The sequence below is a fragment of the Balaenoptera borealis genome (assembly GCF_965194805.1).
Source record: "Balaenoptera borealis genome assembly, chromosome: 11".
Taxonomy (NCBI): domain Eukaryota; kingdom Metazoa; phylum Chordata; class Mammalia; order Artiodactyla; family Balaenopteridae; genus Balaenoptera; species Balaenoptera borealis.
The window spans coordinates 21,114,218-21,120,172 of NC_138868.1; positions in this window are offsets into that span (position 1 = coordinate 21,114,218).

Below are 5,955 nucleotides of genomic sequence, written 5' to 3' on the forward strand. Positions count from 1 at the left end.
ATTTGGTTACCCTGGTTATCATCATGTTTTCATATAATGGAAGGAGATTGGAGCAGAGTCCCTTAAAATTTACATCAATACAATATCAAACACATTCATTAACTGCCATGAACAATGAATATAGTGATGAATATGTATAGTTTCTGCTCTCAGTATGCTCTAATTAGGGTGTTTAACAAATAGACTAGTTATATATTTGATTTACCTATATTTTATACTTGCTTCCAGTGATGGTTCATTTTTAATGTGTCAACTTGACTGACCATAGGTTGCCCAGATTAAACATTATTTCTGTGTGTGTGTGTGTGAAGGTGTTTCTGGATGAGACTGGCATTTGAATTACTGGACTCAGTAAAGCAAACTGCCCTCCTCAATGTGGTTGGACATCATGCAATCCATTAAGGGTCTGAATAGAACAAGAGGAAGAGGAAGGAGAAACTGCCCCTTCTTGCTTTCTGCCTGCCTACTGGAGCTGGGACATCTCATCTCATCTTCTCCCACCCTCAGACCACGATTTATACCACCAGCTCCCCTTGTTCTCTGTCCTTTGTACCCACACTGAATTATATCACTGTCATTCCTCGGTCTCCAGCTTGCAGATCATGGGACTTCTCAGCCTCCATCACTCCTACTGGTTCTGTTTCTCTGAAGAACCCAGACTAATAAACTTCCTTAGCTCAGGACTCTAATGTATCTCGAGCTTTAGCTCCCTGGTATTTATAGACTGTTTGCAATCAGTACCTTGTTTAGATCCCACGTTTGAGCAGAAGAAAATATTCACTTCTATATAGTCTCAATCAGTGATTCTGGATGTCAATCTACAATCTACTTTAAACTGTAAAGTCTCTGGTGATTCCTTCCACCTCTTGTCATGACTCCTTCATTCATCGGTCATTTGAGCATATGCCTAGGCCCAGTTGCTTTTCACGGATGCAGAAAAATGTTTGAATGTGATAAAAGGTATTGGTCCAGGACAGGAAAAGCATTACAAAATTAAACTTTGTAAATACATAATTGTATGTTTACCATGTTTATAACTATCAGACATTTGTATCACAAACTAACTCTAATGTAGTTACACATAAATGTTCTTTCATGAGCCATATGAATGGATTTTAATATGTTTAGTATGATATGGGGTGAGGCTGTAAAATCAAGTAAATAAAGCCCACAGAAACCTTAAAAGGGCCCTGCCACCTCCCACTACTGGCAAAAGAGAAGTCTTTTTTAATATATGAGACAGAGATAGATACAATTAATTAAGTGCCTGCTGTTCAGGAAATTCTGGCCAGTTGGGTGTTACTGCTCTGCTTAAAGGAGAATGATGTGTGACATCTAAATTATCCTGAGCTATCAATAAAAAAGTGATAATATTTCTTTTAGGTCACAGTAGCCCTGAGTGACTTCTGCTATTAGGGTATCCTAAGAATTCTTTTATTAAGTCCCTTTTCATCTGTAAAAGGAAGGGAGAGAGAATGGTATGCTAGAAAGGGCAACACATAGAACCTCATGGATTTGGGGTTCATGCTCTAGACTTGTTATTTTATCCTAGTAACTCAACAAGGTCTTTGTTTGCTTCTCTGTGAAATAAGGAATTTTTACTATATTAAGAGACCTTATCTTGGGGTCCATGGCCTACGAATAGTTTCTAAGAAATTTGTGAGCTATATGTGCACTTTCTTCTTTTATAAAGAGTATCCATAACTTGAATATCATTATTAAAAGAGTTTTGACCCCCCAAAATGCAAGGAGTAGGTGAGTATATGACTTTCTAAATGTGGTATTGTATATGAGTCATTATATACAGGATTCTTTCAATAATATATAGTTGGTGACTATCATGTTCAAGGAAATATGCTCACCTGTGTTATGTTTATGATACAGGTATCCAGAACAGGACATTGCAATGGAATATTTTAATGTTTATTTTCTAGTGTTCTCTTTCTGAGCTATCTAATTTCGTCTACTTCTAGGGGTAGATTCACAGTTGAACCTAAAATGGCATCCCAGAATATTTGTGTATGTGACTGTGCCCATGAGCATTTATTCACATTGTTTGGTGTGCAGGATCCCAGGGGTGTGTGAGCAGGTGGGTTATGTACTTACACCTGGGGATAGCTATGGGGGAGAAGGTGTGAAGGGGTCTGCTCCTGTCCCCATGAGCCTTAAAGATTTTTACGTGCACTTTTAATGTATATGCTCTTTTGTGCAACATGAGGGGTTGAAGAAAGAGTAGAAAGAGATGGCCTCACAATTAAATTAGTGAGAAACTGAGACTGAAGCACTGAATCCTGCCATCAAGGAACATACAAGCTAGTATTACACAGAAGGAACATGAAGGGTGGCAAAATATGCCGCCCCAAAATACGCACCTTTAGCATAAGGATTATTTTGAGCTAAAGACACTTGAAAATCAGCAGGTACAAGAAGGATACTCTGACCTTCCTTTTCTTCAGGAAAGCAATAGATAAAAACTCCCACGTGGGGCTTTCCTGGTGGCGCAGTGGTTGAGAATCTGCCTGCCAATGCAGGGGACGCAGGTTCGAGCCCTGGTCTGGGAAGATCCCACATGCCGCGGAGCAACTGGGCCCGTGAGCCACAACTGCTGAGCCTGCGCGTCTGGACCTGTGCTCCGCAACAAGAGAGGCCGCGACAGTGAGAGGCCCGCGCACCGCGATGAAGAGTGGCCCCCCGCTTGCCACAACTAGAGAAAGCCCTCGCACAGAAACGAAGACCCAACACAGCCAAAAATAAATAAATAAATAAATTAAAAAACAAAACAAAACAAAACAAAAACTCCCACGTGAAAGATGCTTTCTTTTTACCAGGAGCAAAGAAACATTCTTATCACCAGAGACGAGAAGTCAAGGCCGAGAGAAATCTGTTCAAACAGACCTTGTTAAAAATAACTCTTATCTTCCTGGAGTATCCCCATATATTTCAGTTGCTTTTCCATACTGCCTCTCTTTGTTCAGCCAAGTATATAAACAATTAGGTCCAGCCACTTATTTGGGTCTTTATTTTCCTATGGGGACTACCATATACATGTATGCTTTTCTCCTCTTAATCTGTTTTATGTCAATTTAATTCTCAGGCCCAGATGGAGACCTTAAAAGAGCAGAGATAAAGTTTTGCCTCCCCTACACAGACACAAACAAATAAAATTTCTGTTATTACTCTTAATGTAACTTGTACTGATCTGCTGCTAGAATGCAGAGAACCTATAGTTACACGTTTTGTAGTTTTGTCTTTGTCTTAAGATCTTTCCACTTCAATATCAACTAAACTTGGTCCTCTATGAGTCTGAAAAGACCAAGTGATACAACCATGAGAAAATTATTTGTTTCACCTTCTGCATTTGTTTGTTTAGTAGATGAAACTTTGCTAACTTCAAGTTTTTCAAGAAGAAACGAAGCTGAAGCTACTAAGTCCTCAAAGACAGATAAGTCCAGAAGTATACTTTCCTGTTGTTAAAAAAAAAGAACTTTACAGTACTTTAAACTCAATACTCAGAGATTAACTTCAAAAAGAGGGCTTTCAGCCTTAAAGCATGTGTTTGATGAGGAAAATTCAAAAGAAGACGTCACAGTGAATTCATGATATGTTCCTCCTAGGTGCTACTCCATGCTAGGAGATAGGGATTTAAACATGAATAGGACGGGGGCTCAATCTAACCATGAGAAATAAAGAAAGGAAAAAGCATATAAGCGGAAATAACTAGCACCTTACCACGTAACAAGCATATAATCAGACATAACCAGCACCTTACCATGTCCTGTTCTCACCACGCAATATCCAAAGAGCAAAAATGATTCTACTGCCCCATTTTATATCTAGTTTCTCATTTACTCTTGTCCTATTTTCTTTCAGCTAGTTAAGCATTAGAAAAGAGACCCATTGAATTTGCACTACAGTCTTTTCTTCTCTCTCATTTTCATGCAAAATAAATAAACCCCTTCTGTGTATTCCATTAAGATTTCAAATGTCCCTATTTTGTGGTAATTATATTAATTTGTGTGTCAGCCCCTACTGCCCTGCATAAAATCTCTGTTAGTTATATTTATATACTCAGAGCAATGCCACTGTAGGCTTTCCTATAAATGTTTGCTGCCTGATTTAATTCAGAAGTCTACCCAAAAGCAGGGATCAGTGACAACTGCTGAATAGGTTGTTCTTCTGGTAGCCATTGCTGTCGAAGAAGTCTCCAATAGCAATAACAGTAGTTCAGAGCAAAGACTGTTTGATACCTGAATATTCCAGTTATGGGTAAACTGTGGGTGGAGAGCCCTTCTAGTTTCCCCGAGGACAAATACACTATGAAATGAGAAAGTATTCATTAATGTGACTTGATTTTTCTAATAAATAATTTTGAATATCTTTTAAGCACTCCCTTGGAGTCATAGCCAGAGCTAGGCTTGCATCCCTCAGCCAGGTGATTGATTTATCAAACCTCTAAAGTCTTTTGGTGAAATCAATTCCCACTATCAATAAAGAGATGTTTGTAGCAGGAATAACTTCATGTATTATTATCACTATTATTATTTCTTTTAAATAACTTGGACAATGAAAGTGAAAACAACTATTTTGTACACAGCAGTCAGCTCTATTGTATTTTATCAAATCTTTCAAATTTACTGCTGGGCTGGTTAGTAGAACCATTACAAGTCATAAGCCCTATGTTAGGTCAATTTATTTTAGGCAGGAAATGTCACTATTGTTGAGCAACTTAGGGTTATCAACAAAAAGTATCAGACTCCATTCTGGTTTGTACGGTCAAAGTACTTTATGACACAATCCCAAAGATTTATGTTTTGTCTGTAAGTGACAGTACAGAAGTTCTGACAACAAATTACCTAACGAGAATTCAAGTTAGAAAAAGAAAATTGATGTTGCTCCTCCATTCTCCAACCAATCTGACAATTATCCCTTTCTCCCCATCTCTCTCAATCCTTATAACTTATGCGCAAAACAGACCCACAAAACGTATCAGAATATACCCTTTACCTATCCTTCTCAAATACTTCTTAAATAAGAAGGAGAGATACTAAGCAATAAGCTAAAAATATGTTCAATAGGCATAAGTGCTGAATTAGTAAAACAATTCTTCAAAAACCCTCCATATATAATAAAATCCATTAGATATAATTTTAGTTTTTGAACTATTTTTTTCTTGAACAATTCTAATTATTTGTAAGTATTGATAATTTGTGATTTTGTGTGTGTGCTATTCCAAAGAGCAACAAAAATGTACTTAGTTTTCAACTGAATAATCCTCATTTTATTTCTCTAATACTGAGTTGACTGTACTCTTTTACAAATCTAAAAATCATGAAGAGGTCATAGTGAACTTGTTTTTCACTCCTGAAACATTTTACCATTTAATCACTTCAGGAATTATTTCATTATTATTCATCAATTATTTCCCACGAAGCCAGAAAAGATTAAAAACAAGCAAGTGGTAGATTGATGGAATTGCCTAGAAGAATGATGAAATACTGAAACATCCTTAAGATAGGAGATCAGAACTGGTCAAAGGAAAAAGCTATTTCCTTTGTAGAAGCCTTCTTCAGGGAATGGCCTTAAGATTTAGGTAGGTTTGGGCCCATGAAAATGAAGGCATCGACGGGGAAAGAGACATCCAGGCAGAAGATGGGCACAGATATATGAAAACCTTAAAGGTGTGTATAAGGCTTCACAGGAATTCAATTTGCCTGTGAAAACTTCAAAAGAAACTCCGTTCTGCAGAAATATTTACAAGTCTACTTTTTATTAGCAAAGCTTTAGTTTAGTGAATTAAAGCATGCGGATTTCCTATTTATGAATCATCATTACATCTTTTTCCATCTATTGAGGGAAGCTTCATAAACTAGTAGATCTGTTGAGTTGCTTGAGTGAAAAAAAAATGGAAAGACGAGTTATTTGTGAAGAGAAAGTCGAGGGTGCACAGGAAAAAGG